Raw genomic sequence first — 22,714 nt, 5'->3', positions numbered from 1 at the left:
ATTGTAGCCTATAAGAAATTGACTACCCCTGCAACTCAGCCAGTGAGAAACCTTCATCCCCCTAAATTCTTGCTTTTCTCCAATGGACTTTTATTCAAAACAACCCCTCCCAACTTCCTCCTTCTCAATTAAATAATGTTCCTTTGCTTTGTTTGTTGTTTTTGCCTACAGCTCTTATCCCAAATTGCAGTCATCTGTTATTCCTGAATAAACCTATTTTGCTAGTGAACTAACTGAAGCTTTATTTTTCTTAAAGTCAGCACAGATTCAAATGCAGGACTCCAACTCACAGATGGTGAGATCATGACCTGAGCCCAAATCAAAAGTCTGTCACTTAACCAAGTCGATGCCACCTTTAAAAGGGAGCCAGGGGAGGCAGGATCCAGTGTGGAGAGGATAAGAAAATGGAGGGGCTGTATTGTTGGAGTTTATATAAAAGTACCTGGGTTTTTTTTTTTTTTAAATAAAAAGGATCACAGTTTAACTTCATGCACTGTTTAAAGGAAGTCTGTAATAGGATGGTGTAAGATGTCAGAAGAGAAAACCACACATTCAAGGAAGCACATTATAAGGACACACCCACGACTAAAGTTGGGATAATGAGGTTTTATTCCTTAACAGTAATGTTCATTAGGCCTGCCTACTGACATGGAAGTACAAAATGGGATTAAACTGATACTAGAAACCAGTATCAACAAAGTTTTATTTTTAAACAGGCTACTGACAATTTTTCTGAAACAGCAAAGACAGTTGACCCTTGAACATCTTTGGGTGCTCTGACACCCACCTCCTCCCTCAAAAATCGAAAGTTTCTGACTCTGCAAAAACTTAATTACTAATAGCCTACTGTTAACCAGAAACTTACCCATAACACAGTTGATTAACATGTATTTTGTATGTTGTATGTATTATATACTGTGTCCTTACAATAAAGCTAGAGGAAAAAATGTTATGGGGTGAAGTAGGTAAAGGGAATTAAGAGGTACAAACTTCCAGTTATAACACAAGTAAGTCACAAGTATGCAGGTATGCAAAGCATAACCTAGGGAAAAAAATCAATAATACTGTAATAATGCTGTATGGTGACAAATCATGGCAGATGATAACTACACTTATCATGGTAAGTATTTCATGAGGTATTAAGTATTTATTCATTATGTTGTACACCTGAAACTAATGTTGCATGTCAACCATACTTTAAATAAATAAATAAATTAATTAATTAATTAAATTTTAAAAATTATTTTTAAAAATCTACTTTTCTTTATGATTGCAAACTATCTTTAAAGGCAATAAATGATGAGGGGCACCTGGGTGGTTCAGTCGGTTGAGTTTACAACTTCGGCTCAGGTCATGATCACATGGTTCATGGGTTCGAGCCCCATGTCAGGCTCTGCACTGAGAGCTTGGTGCCTGCTTGGGATTCTCTCTCTCCCTCTCTCTCTGCCCTTCCCTGCTATGCTCTCTCTCTCAAAAATAAATAAATAAACATTTTTTTAAAGGTAACAAATGATGAGTGAAAGCATTAATTCTTTGTTTCCTATCTTTTTGTCCATCACATGAGTCAACCAGTAGACAAACAACAAGCCTTAGGATCAGATTTTCACAAATCAGGGGGAAGTTGAAACTTTTACTGCAGATAACCGAGCATGGGGTCCTGCTCTTTCATGTATTACGGATGAATCAAAATTATAAAAACACAAAATGAAACAAATTAAACCAGTGAATCCTATTATCATGAAATTGAAACCTCTAAAAAAAAGTGAAGGCAGTAGTGGTTCTTTCTTAAAATTATTTTTCCCTTATAATAATCCTCATCAGGAAAACAAGATCCAAGCACAACAACCTTTGCTATTATAGGCTCTGTGGCCAAGATTCTCAAGTCTAAGTCTGGAGATGGGTAGCGTTCCTTGGGACCCCCCATGATGAACTCTGATATGCCCTACTTATCCATTTTGTGTATGTGGACAATATTACTGCGAGTGTCTTCCTGTCTTTACCCACCCACTCCCACACCCATTTCCCCAATCTTTAACTCATAACCAAGTCTTCATTAATGTCTGTCAAATCCATTCAGTTCTCTCCATTCCCACTTCTCCTGAATTAACTGAAGCAATCTTTTCTTGTCTGGATTACTGCAGCAGCCGACTAACTGAGCTCCCTGACTTCAGTGTTATACCCTCCAAATCTTTGCCTATACTAAAATGATATTTTAAAAATATAAATCTTATTGTGTCATTCTCCTGCTTAAAATCTCATGAAGGCTTCTGAGTGGCTTTGGGGTGAAGTTCAAACTCCTAGGCATGGCATGTAAGGGCTTTCATGATGTGATCTCAGCTCCACCCATCCAACCTCAGCTCTTGCAACTGCCTTCCTCCTCCTCACAGAACACTCTTTCCATTTTCTGATCATGTTGTATTACTCACTGGCCTCCCTTGCGAATAGGTTACTCCCTCTAGATGATGTCCCTTTTCCCTCTTCACCTGGCTAATTTCTCCGTGTTTCCAGAAGTCATGTCTATTTTGAAGCTTTCTGTGGCCTGACAATATTAGGTTTAGGGTCCTAAACCTTAACATCTATCTAATTCCAAAACATTTTCACCACTCCCCAAAGAAAGTTCCATACCCATTAAGCAATCACTCCCCATTCCCCTTCCCCACAGTACTTACATTTGACAGAGCTGTCAGTACTCTAGGGAAGTCTATTTTCTTGTCTGTCTCTTCTACTAGACCATAGGCTCCTTGAAGGCAGGGAACACGTTTTGTGGACCTAAGAACAGAGCCTGGTATGAAATAGTCACACCAGATTATTTGGATAAAGAAGGTGAGTATAGGTGTGGGTGAATGAAAAAAAGAGAAATTTTGGAAGTCTTTAACGTCTTTAATGGAGGGTTGGATAAATTTCAGAAGGAAATAACAATTTTAGAGGGAAAGGAAAAAACATTTAAATTATAGGTCTCCAGAAGAACTTCTGACTCTACCTTGGCTCTCCTGATTCAGGATGCCCTACTTATCCCCAAGCACCCCTTTACGCAGCCCCAAGAAGAGACTGCCCTCAGTCTTCTCCCCTTCCTTCCATGCCTCAAACTAGAGCTGAACAGTTTCTAGTGGTACCTGGGCTTCAGAAGGTGGGGGCTGAGTTAACTAACCCCTAGGCTTATAAGACTTCTTAGGAGACCAGGTGTTGGAGGTAGGCATGGGGGGTGGGGGTGGGGATTTGGTTCCAGATTGAATTTCATCTTTGTTATTTTCTCCCACAATGGGGAGAACTATGGCATGACTCCCAAAGGTGAACTTTAATTTGGTACAGTCTAAACCTTTATTAAAGGAAGAATATTTTCTCAGTTATCAAGGAACTCACCTTGCTCTGAAGCCCATAAGTCCTCATTTTTGTGAGGAGGGATTTTTTTTGGCTCCCCTTCCAGGTTTGCTGAAATTATAAAAGAGCTACATTCCACTTTCAGAAGCTGTCTTCTTATGACCAAATAAAGGCCAAAGACCCATCAAATTATTTCCTTTCAATTGTCCCTCTGATGGGGCAGGCTGGATTGCCAGTTCCTCCTGACACACTGCAAGGGATAATGTATCGCCTGGATTTCTCACTCCACTCCAAGCTCATTATCTCTAACACCAATCTTCTCTCCAAACCAGTCCTGCTCTCTTCATTCTTTATTGGGATGAATTGCCTTTAATTTATTAACAGGCCCCGTAATTTTAGCAGCCCCAAACCTGCTTTGGGTAACCCTGCTTCTCTCCCTCCCTGATCTTTCACACTCAGATCCATCACTAAGCCTGTATATCCTACCTTTTTAGCGTGTCTCATAGCCATTCCCTTCCCTAACTACCATGTTCTGAGGTCCATTACTGGAATCTCTTACTTGTTTCCTTTGCTTCCAGCCTGCTCCACTCCCAAAGGCAAAGCTGGTCGTATAATTCCCTATGTACAGCCACTTGGAGACTTCTCATTACCTACAGGAGAAAGTCCAGTTCCCCTTGCATGGGATGCAAGTTCCTTCTTGATCCGGCCTCTTCATCATTAGACCTGCACTGTCCAGAATGGTAGCCACCAGCCATATGATCTGTTTACATTTAAATTAGTTAAAATTAGATGAAATTTAAAATTCAATTCCTCAGTTTCCCTACCACATGTGGCTAGTGGCTACTGCATTTGACCATGAAGATATAAAACAGTTCCCTCCTGCACTGTTGGTGGGAACACAAACTGGTACAGCTACTCTGAAGAACAGTATGGAGGTTCCTCAAGAAACTAAAAACAGAACCACCCTATGATCCAGCAATTGCACTATTATGTATTTACCCAAAGGACACAAAAATACAGATGTGAAGGGACATGTGCATCCCAATGTTGGTGGCAGCATTATCAACAATAACAAAACTATGGAAAGAGCTGAAATGTCCATTGACTGATGAATAAAGAATATGTGGTATATATACATAGTGGAATATTATTCGGCCATCAAAAAGAATGAAATCTTGCCATTTGCCATGAATGGATGGAGCTAGAATTAACTCAAAAGGGATTACTTACACTAAGTGAAATAAGTCAGTCAAAGACTACCATATAATTTCACTTATATGTAGAATTTAAGAAACAAAAGAGATGAACATATGCGAAGTGGGGGGAAAAGAGAGAGAGGGAAATAAATCATAAAAGACTCTTAAAGACAGAGAACAAACTGAGGGTTGATGGAGAGAAGTGGTTGGGGAATGGGCTAGATGGGTGATGGGCATTAAGGAGGGCACTTGTTCTGATGAGCACTGGGTATTTTATGTAAGTGAGGAATCACTGAATTCTACTCCTGAAACCAATATTGCATTGTATGTTAACTAACTAGAATTTAACTAAAAATTTGAAAAAAAAAAAAAAAGAATTTCCACTCCTTTAGGTAAATACTAAAGAGTGAAATTACGGACTCATAAGACTATGTTTAATTTTCAAAAAAACACCTGCCATACTATCTTCCAAGGTTGCTGTACCATTTTGCATTCTCACCAGCAATGAATGAGAGTTCATGTGCTCCACATTTTCATGTGCACTTGATATTGTCAATATTTTGGATGTTCCCCATTCTAAAAGGTGTGTAATAGTATCTCACTGCTTTAATTTTGCAACTCCTTAATGACTATATGTTAAACATCTTCTCAAATGTTGTTTGTTATCTGGATATCTGTTTTTGTGAGGTGTCTATTCATATTTTGTGTCCATTTAAAAAATTGAGTTGTTTGGGACACCTGGGTGGCTCAGTTAAGCATCTGACTCTTGGTTTTGCCTCAAGTCATGATCTCTCAGTTCGTGAGATCAAGCCCCAAGTTGGGCTCTGCACTGACAGCTTGGAGCCTGCTTGGGATTCTCTTTTTCCCTCCCTCTCTCTGCCCCTCTCCCTCTCATGCACGCTCTCTATCAAAAATAAATAAATTTTAAATAAAAATCAAGTTGTTTGTTTTCTTGCTGTTGAGTTTCAAGAATTCTTTGTATATTTTAAGAAATAGTTGTTGTTGTTGTTGTTGTTTTATCAGATATGTGTTTTGCAAAGACTGTCCCAGTCTATGGTTGTCTTTTCATGCTCTTAATCAGCTCTTTTGCAGAATAGAGTTCTTAATTTTAATTAAGTCCAACTTACCAATGTTTTCTATCATGGATTGTGCTTTTGATGTTTTATTTGGAAAGTGATTGCCAAACCCAAGGGCACGCAGATTGTTTTTTTTTTTTTTTTTCCTATGTTATCCTCAAGGAGGTCTTACAGTTTTGTACAGTTAGGTCTATGATCCATTTTGAGTTAATTTTTGTGACAGGTTTAAGGTTTGTATTTGTTGGCTTGTTTTTATGTTTCTGGATGTCCAGTTATTCCAGCACATTTGTTGAAAAGATTAACCTTTCTCCTTTGAATTGTACTTGCTCCTTTGGTCAAAGATCAGCTGACTACATTTGCGCGGATCAATATTGCTGGTATCTCTATTCTATTCCATTGATCTGTCTATTCTTTGACCAATACCACACTGTCTTGTTTACTATAGGCTTGTGGTAAGTCTGAAAGTAAGGTACCATCAGTTATTCCATTACTTTCTTGTCTTTCATCTTTTACTATTCTAATTTGGCCTTCTGGTTAGATGTTGAAGTGTAGTATTGGTAATACCGAGCTCCATCATTTTCAGAGAAATGCTTATATTATCACATTAATTATAGTATTTGCTGGAAATAAATACCCCCCCCCCTTTTTTTTTTTTGTTAAGGAAGCTCCCTGCTATTCCTGGTATGGGAATTTGCATTTTGACAAACACTCCAGGCTATTCTAGTTCAAGTGGTCCAGAGACACACACTTTGAAAAAGTAACTAATAGGGGCGCCTGGGTGGCGCAGTCGGTTAAGCGTCCGACTTCAGCCAGGTCACGATCTCGCGGTCCATGAGTTCGAGCCCCGCGTCAGGCTCTGGGCTGATGGCTCAGAGCCTGGAGCCTGTTTCCGATTCTGTGTCTCCCTCTCTCTCTGCCCCTCCCCCGTTCATGCTATGTCTCTCTCTGTCCCAAAAATAAATAAAAAACGTTGAAAAAAAAAAATTTAAAAAAAAAAAGAAAAAGTAACTAATAGAAAAATACCATATCCAGCAAGGAATTCCCCATCTTTTTAGCATTATATACAAATTCTGTCTTTGATTCTAATGGAGAACGATACACTTGTGTATTAGACACTTTAAAAAATAGATCAGCTATGTTGTTGATGGAGTAATAAACATGACTTAAAATACCAAAAATGTCATGATTTACTGACACTTGTAATTTTTTAACCAATATTAGAATTGCTGAAGACTTCCGGTACAATAAATTGCATGTAACCAGGTAACCATAAGCACAATCAAGATAATTAACATATCATCAGCCCCTCTGCCCCAAGTTCCCTCCTGTCTCAGTGTAATCTCCCTTTCATTCCTCCCTTATGCTTCGATCCCAGGCAACCATTTATCTGCTTTCTGTCTCAATAGATTAGTTTGCATTTTCTAGATGTTTATATAAATGGAATCATACAATATGTATTTTTTGCTTTTCTATTTTTTTTCAGATAGCATAATTGTCTTGAGATTCATCCATGTCGTTGTGTACATCAATAGTTCATTCCCACTTCTTACTGATTAATATTTCATTGTATGGATATACCACAATTTTCTTGTCACTAGTAAATCCAAATTTTTAATGCGGTAATAACAAAGTTATTTGGCTCAGAAGAACAGATTAGAAACCCTTTAACATTACAGAAATTCCCCAAACAAGGAAATGAAGAATAAATTATGAGAAAAGGTAGGATCAGGGTAGGATCTTTGTGATGAGAACAAAGTCTGAAAGAGAGAAGGCAGAGGAGGGTGAGGAATTTGGAAAATAAAAATAGAATATGAACTGAAAAATCTATCATAAGAAGTTGGTAGCAGGTACAACAGTCAATTTCAAAACATTTAAGTTTAATGAGGTTAATTTATCAATCTTTTTCTCTACAGTTAATACATTTTATGTTCTATTTAAGAAAAGCTTACCGGGGCGCCTGGGTGGCGCAGTCGGTTAAGCGTCCGACTTCAGCCAGGTCACGATCTTGCGGTCCGTGAGTTCGAGCCCCGCGTCAGGCTCTGGGCTGATGGCTCGGAGCCTGGAGACTGTTTCCGATTCTGTGTCTCCCTCTCTCTCTCTGCCCCTCCCCTGTTCATGCTCTGTCTCTCTCTGTCCCAAAAATAAATAAAAAACGTTGAAAAAAAAATTTAAAAAAAGAAAAGAAAAGCTTACCTACCACTTGAAGATATTTTAAGTTGCCTTTTAGAAGCTTTACTGTTTTGCCTTTCTCATTTAGATCTCTGCTATACTGTGAACTGATTTTGGTCATTGGTGTGAAGTAGAAGCAAATATTCTTCCCTACCTTCACCCCCACCCCATATGGATATCCAGTTGGTCTTACACCATTTATTTAAAAAGATCATTCCTCTTCATCATATTGCAGTGTCTCCTTTACCACAAGTCAGTAGGTGTAAATGTGCTGTTATGGACCTGTATTCTAGTCTTTTATCCATCCTTGCCACAATACCATACTGTATTAATTATTGTAGCTCTGTAATAGATATTGGTAAGAACAAAACAACCATTGTTCTTCTTTAAGATTATATTGGTTATTTTTAGCTCTTTGCCCTTCCATGTAAAACTTAGTGTAATTTTGTTAATTTTCATGAAATTACTGGTTAGATATTTTTTGGTTTCCATAGATCAACTAGAATCTATAAATTAATCTTTAACCTCTTTATAATATTGGGTCTTTCAATGGACGAGCATTAAATATTTTTCTATTTACTTAGTTCTTTAATTTCTCTCAATATATTTTATAGTTTCCTGTGCATATGTTTTGCATATCTTTTATTAATTTGAGGGCCATTGGAAAAATACTGATGTTCAAGCCCCACTCCCAGAGATTCTGAATCAACTGGTCTGGTATAGGTTCCACTGATATTTCTCCAAGATCCCCAAGTGGTTATAGTGTGTAGCCACAGTTGAGAAACACTGCTCTGGAAACCTCTCTCAAGGCTGAAATTAATCTATTATGTGTGTTCTTGAGGTGCTGTCATTCACCCAGTTAAAAACTGTTTACATATATTATCATCCAGTCTTGGCCTTTTAGCTCTGGAACCTATCAATGTTATCTTATTTGGAAAAAGAGTCTTTGCAGATGTAATTAAGTTAAGGACCCTGAGTGAGGAGTCAGTGAGGAGATTCTCCTGGATTATCCAGGTGGGCCCTAAACACCATTCCAAGTATCCTTATAAGAGAGAGGCAAAGGAAGAGAACACAGACACAATGAGGAGAAAGCAATGTGAAGAGGGAGCACAGAGAGATGTAGCTACAAGCCAAGGGATGCCAGCAATCTCCAGAAGATGGAACAGGCAAGCAACAGGTTTTCTCCTAAAGCTTCCAGAGGTAGTGGGGCCTGACGATACCTTTACTTTAGACTTCTGAGCTCTAAAAGCTGTGACAGAATAAATTTCTGTTGTTTTAAGTTACTCAGTTCATGTGAATTTATTACCGCAGCCCTAGGAAATTAATACATGGCCTTTTCGGATAGCATCTGCTCATTTAAACCTATAAGCTGAATATGCTAGAAAAGAAGCATACAAATAGAGTGGAGTGATTAAGGCTTCGGACATGAACTTGGAAAAGTTACTTGAACTCTGTGGGTCTTACTTTTCTAATCTGTACAACAGTGCCTACTGACCAAATGGTCCTTGTGATCATCCGGTTATTTAGGATACAGAAAGCCCTTGGAAGAGATCCTGTGCTAACAATTATTGTAAGAAAAGAAAACATCAGGGGCGCCTGGGTGGCTCAGTCGGTTGAGTGTCCGACTTCGGCTCAGGTCATGATCTCACGGTTCGTGAGTTCGAGCCCTGCGTCTGGCCCTGTGCTGACAGCTCGGGGCCTGGATCCTGCTTTGGATTCTGTGTCTCGCTCTTTCTCTGCCCCTCCCCTGCTCATGCTCTGTCTCTCTCTCTGTCTCAAAAATAAATAAAATATTTAAAAAAATGTTAAAAAAAAAAAACATCATAAAGAAAGAATGTGACACAGCAGGTAGAATGGTTAGGTGTTTTTGTTTTTGTTTGTTTTTTTTTATTTTTTAAAAATGTTTATTTATTTTTGACAGAGAGAGAGAGAGAGAGAGAGAGAGAGAGAGAGAGACAGAGCATGAGCGGGGGAGGGGCAGAGAGAGAGGGAGACACAGAATCTGAAACAGGCTCCAGGCTCCGAGCTGTCAGCACAGAGCCTGATGCGGGGCTCAAACTCACAGACCGTGAGATCATGACCTGAGCCAAAGTCAGATGCTTAACCGACTGAGCCCCCCAGGTGCCCCATTTTGTTTTTTTGTTTTTTTTGTTTGTTTTTGTTTCTGAAGGAAAAAAATATCTCTTTTTCTAAGACAGAGTTTTAATCAGAGGTGCATAGGGAGCTTCTAAGGCTGTATGGACCTGATACTATATTCAAACTGCTGTGTACATGGGCATTTTTTTTTGGAGAGAGGGGTCATGGTTTTATCAGATCCTCAAAGAGTTTTATGATTCAGTGAAGGTTAAGGGTTGAAAAGACTGAGAGGGTGTGAACAGAGAGTGCTGTGGTGAGGAAATACTCTACTCCACAACACTCCAGCCTCATATTCTCCATCCCTCATTGAAACAAACTTGACAATTACCATGTTGGGCAGGGAGGCCAAGGAGCACAGTACAGTAGTGGAAACAAGGGGTGGCTTAGAGACAAGAGCGTTAGATTCATCTTACTTCCTTAATAAACACATCTAAGTAGAAAGAGGAGTGTGCTATGTGAATATAGCTTCTAGGCAAGTCCTCAGCTCCTTCCAGTATGTTGCTGCCCCAGCCTATCCTATATAAAACATTCTGGGTGCAGCTCATGGAATAAATAAGAGAGTCGATAGGGTATGTGCAGGGAAGGGAGACCTAAGACTGGCCTGCGGAGGCAAAGGTGGAATTGATGGACGAGGTAACCTTTCTTGTTTCCTCGTTTTAGAAAGCCACAAAAAAGGGGAGCCCTAAGTAAGCTCCCAACACTGTAATCCTGTTATTTTAAATCTGCAATGACCCAGATTTGCTCCATTTGTGTACTTTCCCCAGCAGTACGCCAAGCAAAAGACACTAGCAAAGGTCAAACTGACGTGGAGAAATAGTATGGGAAAATGTGCCAAGCTGACCAGGATGGGGCTGAGTTTACCAAGTGTGTTTACCAAGGCCCACGTGGTGGAAAGAGAGAGTAGTGCTATTACTTCTGATACTGAGTGAGACGAAGCTGAGGTTTGTGGAGTCTAAATGTCAAGAAAGGGTGAAATGAAAATTTCCTGGTGTGTGATCAGTGTTACCACTAAAACACGTTGGAATGGCGGGAAGACCAAATTTGTGCTGTCTACAGCATGTATAAGTGAGGTACTATTGAGGCTGAACAACAACCTCTATGAGGGAATTAAGGGAATAAGTATTGCCAGGTGTGTGACTTTTCATTCCCAGAAAGAATAATAATCAGGTTGTTATCCTCAGAGGTAAGCAGAGCTCCTAAGAAGGAAGCTCCTCCTGCTGCTTTAATATCATCTTTCATACAAAAAAAAAAAAAAAACACTGAGAAGGATTACTTCCAAATTCAGCCTCAATGATATACAATAAGTGATAACCACACAAATGATGGAAAGGATTCCTATGTAGACCATCATGCCACTTTTCTTACCTATATGTAAGGGAGCCATCTGCTGTCAAAACAGGATCCTACAGCTACAAATTCTTCCACTTCTCCCTGCAACTACTTAACTGCATAAGCTAGTTCCAGACTAACAATTCTATAGAATTCTGTAGAATCCGAGAAATTGACATAAATCACTTTTAGAGAGAAGAAACTCAGAGTACCCAATCTGTTTTGCAAGTCAGAAGATATTCATTTCTTCTGAATATTCATTTTGCAAGTCATAAGATATTCACTTAAATACATTTATTACATACTGCAATTCTCAAAGAGGGTTCTGTCTTGCAGGAATTAATACGGCAGTCTGTAATCACAAACCTCCCTGTCAATTTCCTTCTTCGTGTTTTTGGTAATATTATTCCTTCCTCAACTTGTCTTTGCCTGTCCCAGTCCCACCCAACCCCCATCCTCAGTTCAAGCCTTATTGCATTCATGAAGACTCTGTCATTGCTCTAGCATACAACGACCTCTCCTTGGACCTCTGCTGTACCAGTTTGCACATCATCGTCCACGCACCGCTTCATGGTAACATGCTGACGGCCAGCATACCACACATCCGCACTGTTGTAAGCACTTCACTTGTATTAACCTGTTCAGTTCTCGTAACAACCCTATGAGGTAGTTACTATTACAATCCCCATTTTGCAAAAGAGGAAATTGAGCCTGAGCGAGGCTAAAAAGACCCCTGTCCAACACCATCAAGGCTATCACACCATGTGGCCACCATTAAACTCACACGTCAGCCTTTCCCATTTGCTTATAAGCACTCAGAGAACAAGAACCGTGTTGTAACATTCTTCAGGAGTTTTCACGGTGCCTGGCCTGGCGCTAGGATCTTAGGGGCTGATGTCCACAGCTTTACCACAGTTTACTAATTTTACAGTAAGTCAGAAGACTGAGAGAAGAAGATCATTTTGTCCCATTTAATCAGGCACATAAAAAAAGAGATACTACAGTAATACCAAGAAACTTGTACTGAGGATGTACTATGAGCCAGGCACGTGGTAGGTATGTTTATATACTAACTTATTGAATCCTTTGAATAAGTCATTTAAGAAAGGTATGCTTATACATATTTGGCCCTTGAGGAAACTGAAGCACAGAGAGGTAGAGTAACTTGCTTGAGGTCACACAGACTCCAGCCTATGCCTAATCTACATGCTATCATCTCATACTTACTACATAAGAATGCTTCTCTGCAAAGGAGTTTAGAAATTTTGAAGGCTATAAAATGAAAATGACCTTCCCCATCTTATACCAACTCTCAATCTTGCAGGAGTGGTACAAGAAGGTGAGTCTCCACAGATGCATTGCACTGTCCCTTGGGGACCTCACTGGTTACTGCTGCCACCATGAGCTGACCTCAGGGGGGCACTGCTCCCCTTTTAACACCTTGGCTTTGACACGTTTGCTTTTAAAACTCACAGCAATCCTAAAGCAAGTCTGGAACATTTAAATCAGAATTTGCCAAAGTCCAGGGTAATAAAACAAAGAAAGAAAGAGCGTAACAAAGAGTACCATAATCTGCTTATAAGATGTACCCTGCTGAGGGCACCTTGGTGGCTCAGTCAGTTGAGCATCCAACTTCAGCTCAGGTAACAATCTCATGTTTGTGAGTTCAAGCCCCATATCAGGCTCTCTGCTGTGGGCAAAGAGCCTGCTTTGGATCCTTGGTCCCCTCTCTCTCTGCCCCTCCCCAGCTCATCCTCGCTCGCTCTCTCTCTCTCTCTCAAAATAAATAAATAAACTTAAAAAAATAAAAAAGATGTGGCCTGCTTGAACTAAATGTACGCTTGACCTTCCTTCCTGCTGAGGCTCCATTCTTGTGTTTACCCCACAAGAGCACTCACCTGGCACCCTTCCTCTTCAAAGTCATGAGGCCGTTAGAGGGCTTGGTCCAGGAAAAATAAGACCCTTCTGTGGGATGAGACAGAATTCAGATTCCTGTTTCCTGCTTCTTCCACAGATGACAGACCCTGGCATTGAACGCTTTCTTGGGGAGATACCTTCCCGTTAGCCACTCCCTCCAGGAATGAGACCTGTTTTTAAGGCTAATAGGACATCCTAAATCTAATGCCTCTATAATATATTTACATGTACAGTAGTAGATGGCCGCAAACCAATGTCGTTGGCCAGGGTATCAAAAAGAAGTCTCATACCAGAATGCCCAAGAGATTAATGAAGCCAATACAATGAATGAACTCCAGCCAAGAGCTCATCTCCCAAAACATGTGCAAGTGCACAGGAGCCTGCATGCGCATGGATTAGAGGGTGCTGATGGGCATTTTTGTTTCCAGATACTGTAATCTGAGGTGCTAATGACTGGGAGATCATCAAGGAGACTATGTATGGAGATAAAATCATTGAGGACAGTATATTCACGATCACTTCTACTGACACTGCCTCCAAACCTTTTTGTCTGCTGCTGCCAGGAGCCTGACTACCTTGAGGAGAATGAGACCCATAATTAGAGATGCTCAAAAAGCTATCCATTAATTTAATTAAATGCCTGTTTAATGCTTTTATTAAAAAAAAAAACAACTCTTTCTGAATTTAGCAACAACGCTTTCTTTACCTAGAAGTCTTTTTCTGGGGCTTGTTTTGGGATCAATTTGGTCTTAGCTTCTAGTGAATCCACCCCATCTAGTCCCAGGATATATAGGCTCTTATGTGTTCCAGCAATTCTTGCTTTAAAAAAAAAATTATTTATTTAATTTGAGAGAGAGTATATGTGCACATGCGAGGGGCAGAGAGAAAGAGAGGGAGAAAGAGAGAATCCCAAGCAGGCTCCAAGCTGTCAGTGCAGAGCCTACCTTGGGACTTGATCTCTCGAGTGTTGAGATCATGACCTGAGTCTAAACCAAGAGTCAGCCGCTTAACCGACCGAGCCACTCAGGCGCCCCTCCAGCAGTGCCTTCTAACATGGCACATATCACAAGTATAAGGCACTGCAGAGGTAGTGGTTATTGTTAAGAATAGATGAAATAGTTTCTTCTACTCGAAAAATATTTCCTTCCTGATCGTTTAGAAATAATGTTATCAATCATGTCTGTTTTGTAGATGCAACTGTAAATAATGTTATCAATCATGTCTGTTTTGTAGATGCACAGAAAAGGAAAACTTTTCTGTGGACGTAGATATCTGTGACATCTTTACACAAAGTAAAGTTCTGTAAATCTGGCCTGCAGGCCAAATTAATTACCCTGCCTGTATGGCTTGTAAGCTAAGAATAATTGTTATATTGTTAACTACTTGAAAAAAACAAAGAGCAGTAATACTTTGTGACATGTGACAGTTACACCAAATTCAGATGTCAGGGTCCATAATAAACTTGGATTGGAACCCAGCCACCCTTGTCCTGGGTGTTGTTATGACAGCTTCTGCTCCACATCGGCAGAGCTGAGGAGTTGTGACAGAGCTGGTATGGCCTGAAAAGCTGGAAATGTTTCGTATCTGGTTCTTTACAGAAAAAGTTTAGCAACCCCTGACATTGTGTATCAGACTGTCTTCCTTTGATGAACAAACTATATCTTCATTCTTTCAAGTCATCTTAGAAATTACAAATGTAATTTGTAAGGAAATAAGAGACCCAAAGAGGTTATAAATAGTTTGAGTGATATAGAACCTGAGCTAAAACACTTGGCCAAATTACTTAAGTTCCCTACACCTTAGCTCTATTATTTACCAAAAAACAGTGCTGACCTCATACAGTTGCAGTAGAGGGGAATGGAAATAGCACATAAGGGGTTTAACACAGTGTCTGGCATAAACGTTTACTAAATGTAGCTATTTTTATTAGCTAATAATATCATTATTACTATTAAAATTCAGATCTTTTGACTTATCCTAATACCCTTTACACTATAATAAACTGTACTTTCCCCCAAAGAAAAAACAGGGATAGGTTATATAATCATTGATTTTAAAATGTTATTGCTTTTTATCAAGACTTGAGATAGTTTCTACTCTCCAGACATCTGATCCTCTCATATCCTCGTTTCTACCAGTGTGACATCATAATGGCCACAGATGGTCTTTTGGTAAATGGATATCACTCAGGAAGACCTTACAACCATTTCTCCTCTTCTATCTGCACAGTGAGAGTAAGAATGCTTGTTCTACATAACTGGAAGCTCAAAGGAGATAGTAGATATGAAGGCGCTTTGAGAAGTGAAATGTCTTTGCAGTAAAATTATACATGTATGGAGCCTTTTGAAAAGTAGGCAATTCCTAAGATTGCTATCTGTTCATAGGCTGTTGAGAGTCTTATCATGTGAACTATGACCTAAATATAACCCCTAGGTTCTCCTGATTTGGAGAAGAGCGAGAAATGCCCAGCTCAGAACCTTGGAGACAGTGCCAGCGATGGAAGAAGAGAAGTTGTCAGGAGAAAGTGAACAAATGAGGGATGTTCTGAAGTTCTTGCCTGCTGTGTGCCTAAGCACTACCCACCCCGTGCCTCTCTCTGTGGACCTGGTCTACTTGTATCCATGTGCCTTCCTTTCTTCCCCATCTTCCTTTTTGCTCCTGTCTTCCCTGTTCCCTTCCTCCATCTCCCTCCCTGCGCACTGTCCTTTCTCCTCCTCTCTTACTTTATCCTCAAGAGTATTATTAGTTTTTATGCAACAAAATACTTCTCTTCCATGTCCTTAATGTTATATTATTCTTCCACTCATGTAAATGATTGTTTCATGTTACTTGAGATGAAAGAAATAAATAGGACTCTGTTACACTTATCATGATGAGCACTGAGTAATGTATAGAATTTTTGAGTCGTTATATTGTACACCTAAAACTAATATAACACTAGATGTTGACAATACTGGAAGTTAACTGGTAAATAAATAAATAAAAGACTTTATTGTTTGCAAAGCTCTTTTCCATGATTTAATTTGTTAATCCTTAGGTCTTCTCACCCCATTAGAAAGCAATGTTCCAAATTACAAAAACAAATGACAGCAAAGAGCTTTTACCTATTTTTTATTTCCTAAATAGAAAAGTTCCTCTTAACTGAAGAGCTTCCTGAGTCATGAATCTGGAGTATCACCTGGTTGATTTAGCTCCTTATTTCCTGATCTTACTGTGGATATCTTTCTCTGATCCATTTTGAAGATGTTCATGATCATGTGTTGACTTAACTAGCAAATTCCTAATTCTGTAGCATGGTATTGGAGGGCCTCCATGATTACCTGTGACCTCTCTTTCCAGCTTCATTCCTCACGACCCCTCTTTATGTACCATTTTGTTTACATTTCCCTGACTGTGCCTTTCCTCATAAATTTCTCTCTGCTTAGATTACCCTAACTTCTTTTTACCAAATCTGCCAATTGAGATTCAACTAGTCCTTCAAGGCCCTGATCACAACTAAACCATTATATTTCTCACAACTCCTACATCCTGTTGTTAATGCTTTCCCTGGAGCACTCTGGCATTGTGTTGTTATTATTATTATTTATAAACCCATCATCCATCATGGATGGATCCATCCATCCATCAACCCATCATGATATATCTCTAATTCCTGCAAATTTAGTACAATGATTGCACATAATAGGTTTTCCACAAACGCTTAATGAATGACCAAACCTACCATCTCCAGCCTAAATTCTCTATACAAGATACGAAAACAATTCAATTTTTAAGGGTTTTCATTACATTTTGGAGTCAAATCACCTTCCTTATTAAGTACCAGATTTTACCTTAGCATTTTTGACATGATGTTTGATATGCCACTGCTAGGTGTTTTTCTACGTAAAATCGTAGTTCTGGGAAAAATGAAAAACATCTGCCATAGGCACTTATTCAAACACTACAATCACATAAGGACTAGGCAAACATGATTCTGAATCTGATGCTAACCTTTAGGATGGCTTTAGGTTTTACAAAACGATAACATGACCTCAAGGCTGGCTTTACTTTTAGATTCCAGTAATCCAGAAAACACTCTATTTTATTTATTTTTCTGCGATGGGTCATAAAGTGTGACATTGACATGGTGGAAAAAATTACATCTGAATCCATTTGTAATTGAAAGAGAATATGTTTGATGATATATTTTGGAAGTGCCCCTCTACAAAGAAAGTAGGAATCCGTTATATAATCATTTATTTTAAAATGTTAATGGTGTTTTACTAAGACTCAAGACATCTGATCCACTAATGTCCTCAAGTTTCTGCCAAGGTGACATCATAATGACCACAGATGGTCCTTTGGGAAATGGATATCACTTACTCAGGAAGAGAATGCAGTATATTTTCAGCTCAGATTTCTTAGCAACATAAGGAATTAATTTGGGTAAAATCAAAAGCCATTTCCTCTAAAAGCTACTGTTTTTTACCCTTTTCAAGTTCAGCAATTTCCCCCCACACCCAGATTTTTTTTTAACTTTATTTTCACCCAGACGTTTTCATGTTTCCTTCTAAAGGTTTATATAACCTATTCTTAATTAAATTAAATTAAATTAAATTAAATTAATTAATTAAAAAAAATTTTTTTGAGAGAGAGACAGAGTGTGAGGGAGGGAGGCGCAGAGAGAGAGGGGACACAGAATCCTAAGCAGGCTCCAGGCTCTGAGCTGTCAGCACAGAGCCCCACATGGGGCTCAAACTCAGGAACCATGAGATCATGATCTGAGCCGAGGTCAGATGCTTAGACTGAACCAGCCAGGTGCCCCTCCTCATGACTTTTTATAAACAATCCCTTTTTTTCTGTCATAAAGCTTTTTATGTTTATGGTGGTTTTTTGTTTGTTTGTTTGTTTGTTTGTTTTGTTTTGTTTTTAAGTAAGCTCTATACCCAACATGTGGCTTGAACTCACTACCCTGAGATCAAGCATTGTATGCTCTACTGACTGAGCCAGCCAGGAGCCCCAGGGCTTTTTTGTTTAAATAGAAATAAATGAAATACAAAATTGAGTGTAGGTAAAATAGGGACCAGAGAGGTGCAAGAGAGGTGGCTTGGCCCTGGGATTATGGGGGTGGGGGGAGGAATATGTACAGATGTGTCCATGATGGTGGAGAATAGCATTGTCACTTTTTCTGTCTTCTCAATCACCTTCTCCCTCTGCAGAAACCTGTGTCCCCAATGGCACTCCTAGTGACCCTCAAATGGACCCTAATGCCATCCTTTGAGATGAAAGAGGGGTAAGTGTTCATACTATTCCACAAGTTGAGTTCAAGGTCTCCCTGAAGGGATGAATCATAGGTTAACTCTTTAGAAACACAGTTTGTGAATAAGAGCTGATGGATTGGATATTGATTAAAAGCCATGCCAGAGATCTTTTTTCTCCTCTTCATTTGCAGACTCTCAAAAACTGACCCTCTCTCAACTCTTGCCCGACTCCTGGCACAAGTAAATAGCTAAGTGCATGTTTATGTTTTATCACAGCGTGAGGGGCATTTGGGGCAAAAACCATATATTTGAAGCAATTTAGAAACTCATCTTAGGCAATTTGCCAGAGAGTTAAAACATTAAACGATTCCTTCTAGGTGCTCCATATCATCACTTACTGTTTTAGCAATGAAGTCGATTGAGGATTGCAAGGCTCCCTCTGCTCCTATCCCTCACTTGTTCATTCTCTCTTTCAAAATAAATGAAATAAACTTTTAAAAAATTGCTATGATTTTACTTCTCTCTAGATAATAAAATGGTGATATGTATCAACATGGATAGATCTCAAAAACATAATGTGAGGTGAAAAAGGCAAGCGTCAGAATAATGTATTCAAAATAAGAGCATCTATTTAAAGTTTATCTCTTATTTCTGAGTACAAAAGTGTAGTAAAATGAAGACTGGGAGGGTGTGCACTCAGGAGAGTGACCATCTCTAAGGAGGGAAGAAAATGGAACTGAAAAGAGAACAGGAGACCTACATTTTATCTGTGCTATTTTATGTGTGTTATTAGAATATATAAAGCAAACATGACCATGCTACGGACTGAATGTGTTCCTCCAAATTCATATGTTGAGATTCTAATCCCCAGTGAGGTGATGTTAGGGGCTGGGGCCTTTGGCAGGTAGTGGGGTCATGAGGATGGAGCCCTTGTGGATGCAACTGGTGCCCTTATTAAACACACACACAGACTTGACTTTGCTTTCTCCCTCTGCTCCCTGCCGTGTGAGGACACAATGAACCCGACTGTCATCTGCAAGACTATCATCACTCTGGGTCTGCTTATGCCTTGATTCTGGATTTCCCGGCTTCATAACTGTGAGAAATAAATGTTTGTTGTTTAAGTTACCAGTCTGTGGCATTTTGTTATAACACCTTGAGCTGATTAAGACAATGACCAAATGTTGACATTTGTTCATTCTGAGTAGTGGACTATATAGGTGCTTCTTATATGATTCTCTGTACTTTTCTGTATTAAAATAAAACAAAACAAACACACAGGAACCAGAAAGTATTGAGCAAGAATTAGAAGAATGAATCAGGTATATATATTTTTTCTATGTCTGATTACTTTAATCTCTAGCTATTTCATTTAGTTTTAGATCATAAAATAATTCTGAATTTTTTCCAAGAGTCAGAATAGCCTTACGATAGATAACTACTCACTCTATTGTATTCAAAAAGCACAGCAGCTGGGCTTTATAAAATTAGCTGCTTGTTAATCCTAATAAGGTGTAACTTTTGCTACTAATTAGTTTCAGAAGACAGATTTGCATTCAAATTTAACACATTATTGTGTTAAAGAAGAGACCACATCTTGATAATTTTTTTTAATTTTAGTATCTTATATATAGTAGATGTTCAATAAATATCTTTGAAATCCATGAAACTAATTTTTTTAAGTTTATTTATTTATTTTGAGAGAAACAGAGAGAGTGCGAGTAGGGGAGGGGCAGACAGAGAGGGAGAGAGGGAGAATCCCAAGCAGGCTCCGCACTGTTAGCACAGAGCCCAACTTGGGACTCAATCTTGTCAACTGTGAGATCATTGACTGGAGCCAAAATCAAGAGTTGGACACTCAACAGACTGAGCCACCCAGGTGCCCCTCCATGAAACTAATTTATCCTTTTCTCAGCATTAAAAAAAATTAGCAACAAGAGGGGCGCCTGGGTGGCTCAGTCTGTTGAGCGTCTGACTTCGGCTCAGGTCATGATCTCGCGGTCTGTGAGTTTGAGCCCCATGTCAGGCTCTGTGCTGACAGCTCAGAGCCTGGAGCCTGCTTTGGATTCTGCGTCTCCCTCTCTCTCTCTGCTCTTCCCCCACTCATGCTCTGTCTCTCTCTCTCTGTCAAAAATAAATAAACATTAAAAAAAATTAAAAACAAACAAACAAAAAATTAGCAACAAGAAAAAAACTTCCAGGAACAGTTATGTAGCAGTTTTATAATGTGAGTTATAGTTATTATTTTTTTAATGTGATATATTCACATGGTTCAAAATTAAAGGTTTAAAGTGATATGCAATGAAAACTAAGGCTCCATTCAACTCTTGATCCCCAGACACTCACTTCTCTCCTAAATAAGCAACCAAAATGACCAGCTTTTGTGCATATGTCTGGAAAAGAGATATTATATACATATACAAGCAAATGGATATATATCCTTTTTTTCTCTGTTTATACAAATAGTAACATATTCATGGCTCTAAATACCATCTACAGATGACATTGATTAGACAGTCATTTGGATGTCTAATAAATATTTCCGAGTCAACATTTTCAAAATCTGAATTCCCGATCTTTCCTCCAAACAGGTTCCATCAGCGGCTTCCCTTTCAGTCCATGGCACCCCCAGCCTTCAGGTTGCTCAGTCATCCTTGACCCTCCTGTTTACATGCCACATCTAGTCTATCAGAAAAGCCTGTTGGCTACTATGAAAACATTTCCAGAATCTGATCACTGCTCACCACCCCTCTCTTGTCGCCCAGGTGATGGACACCAGCCTGTCTTCTGAAGGTCCCTGTCTCCCCTGGCCTCCCAGGGCTCTCTCTGCTTCCACTGCTGTCTCCCACAGCCTATTCTCCACAAAGTACAGGATGAAGGCCTTTAAATTCGAGGTCATACAATGCCACTCAGTGCCTCAGATCCCTACAGGGCTCCTCATTCCTCAGAATAAAAGTCACCATCCTGACATGGCCCTGCCTTGATCTGTCTCCCACTGTCTTTCTCACTTTCTTCCTACTGCTCTTTCCAGATCCCTCAACTCAGCCTGGCCCACCTCTCTGCTGCTCCCACACCAGCAGACACATCCCCACACTCGGGTCCTTTACTCTAGCCCCTATGCTGAGAACTCCTCTCTCAGAAACTTGATGGAAACAAATTCCATCAAGGCTTTGTTCAACTCTTGCCTTAGAAGGCCCAACCTGAGGGGTGCTTTGGTGGTTCAGTTGGTTAACCCTCCAACTCTTGATTTCAACTTAGGTCATTTTCAACTCAGGTCATGATTTCATGGCAGTGAGATCGAACCTCGAGTTGAGCCTGGCTGAATGTGATGACTGCTTGGGATTCTCTCTCTCCCCCTCTCTCTGCCCCTCCCCCATTCTTGCTCTTTCTCTCAACATAAATTAATAAACATTAAAAAAAAAAAAAAGAGGCCCAACCTGACCAAGGTATTTTTATTTTTATTTTTTTTCAATATATGAAGTTTATTGTCAAATTGGTTTCATTACAACACCCAGTGCTCATCCCAAAAGGTGCCCTCCTCAATACCCATCACCCACCCTCCCCTCCCTCCCACCTCCCACCAACCCTCAGTTTGTTCTCAGTTTTTAAGAGTCTCTTATGCTTTGGCTCTCTCCCACTCTAACCTCTTCTTTTTTTTTTTTTCTTCCCCTCCCCCATGGGTTTCTGTTAAGTTTCTCAGGATCCACATAAGAGTGAAAACATATGGTATCTGTCTTTCTCTGTATGGCTTATTTCACTTAGCATAACACTCTCCAGTTCCATCCATGTTGCTACAAAGGGCCATATTTCATTCTTTCTCATTGCCACGTAGTACTCCATTGTGTATATAAACCACAATTTCTTTATCCATTCATCAGTTGATGGACATTTAGGCTCTTTCCATAATTTGGCTATTGTTGAGAGTGCTGCTGTAAACATTGGGGTACAAGTACCCTATGCATCAGTACTCCTGTATCCCTTGGGTAAATTCCTAGCAGTGCTATTGCTGGGTCATAGGGTAGGTCTATTTTTAATTTTTTGAGGAACCTCCACACTGTTTTCCAGACTGGCTGCACCAGTTTGCATTCCCACCAACAGTGCAAGAGGGTTCCTGATTCTCCACATCCTCTCCAGCATCTATAGTCTCCCGATTTGTTCATTTTGTCCACTCTGACTGGCATGAGGTGATATCTGAGTGTGGTTTTGATTTGTATTTCCCTGATGAGGAGCGATGTTGAGCATCTTTTCATGTGCCTGTTGGCCATCCGGATGTCTTCTTTAGAGAAGTGTCTATTCATGTTTTCTGCCCATTTCTTCACTGGGTTATTTGATT

The 22,714-nt window shown here is 39.6% G+C and overlaps 1 protein-coding gene across 1 annotated transcript in view; it reads right to left on the bottom strand.

The window, feature by feature from the left end:
• Positions 1–3,377, bottom strand: part of CFAP206 (cilia and flagella associated protein 206) — a 47,054-nt gene extending 43,677 nt beyond the window's left edge. Inside the window, exons 1-2 of the mRNA XM_058734662.1 lie at positions 3,361–3,377; positions 2,670–2,782 (exon numbers count right to left, since the gene is read on the bottom strand). The gene's annotated coding sequence lies outside the window, so the exon portion shown is untranslated. The remainder of the gene's footprint in view (positions 1–2,669; positions 2,783–3,360) is intronic.
• Between the last annotated feature and the right edge of the window lie 19,337 nt (positions 3,378–22,714).

This window comes from Neofelis nebulosa, chromosome 6 (assembly GCF_028018385.1).
Source record: "Neofelis nebulosa isolate mNeoNeb1 chromosome 6, mNeoNeb1.pri, whole genome shotgun sequence".
NCBI classification, from domain to species: Eukaryota; Metazoa; Chordata; class Mammalia; order Carnivora; family Felidae; genus Neofelis; species Neofelis nebulosa.
The sequence above is the reverse complement of the archived record's forward strand: the minus strand, read 5'-3'. Positions and strand labels throughout refer to the sequence as shown.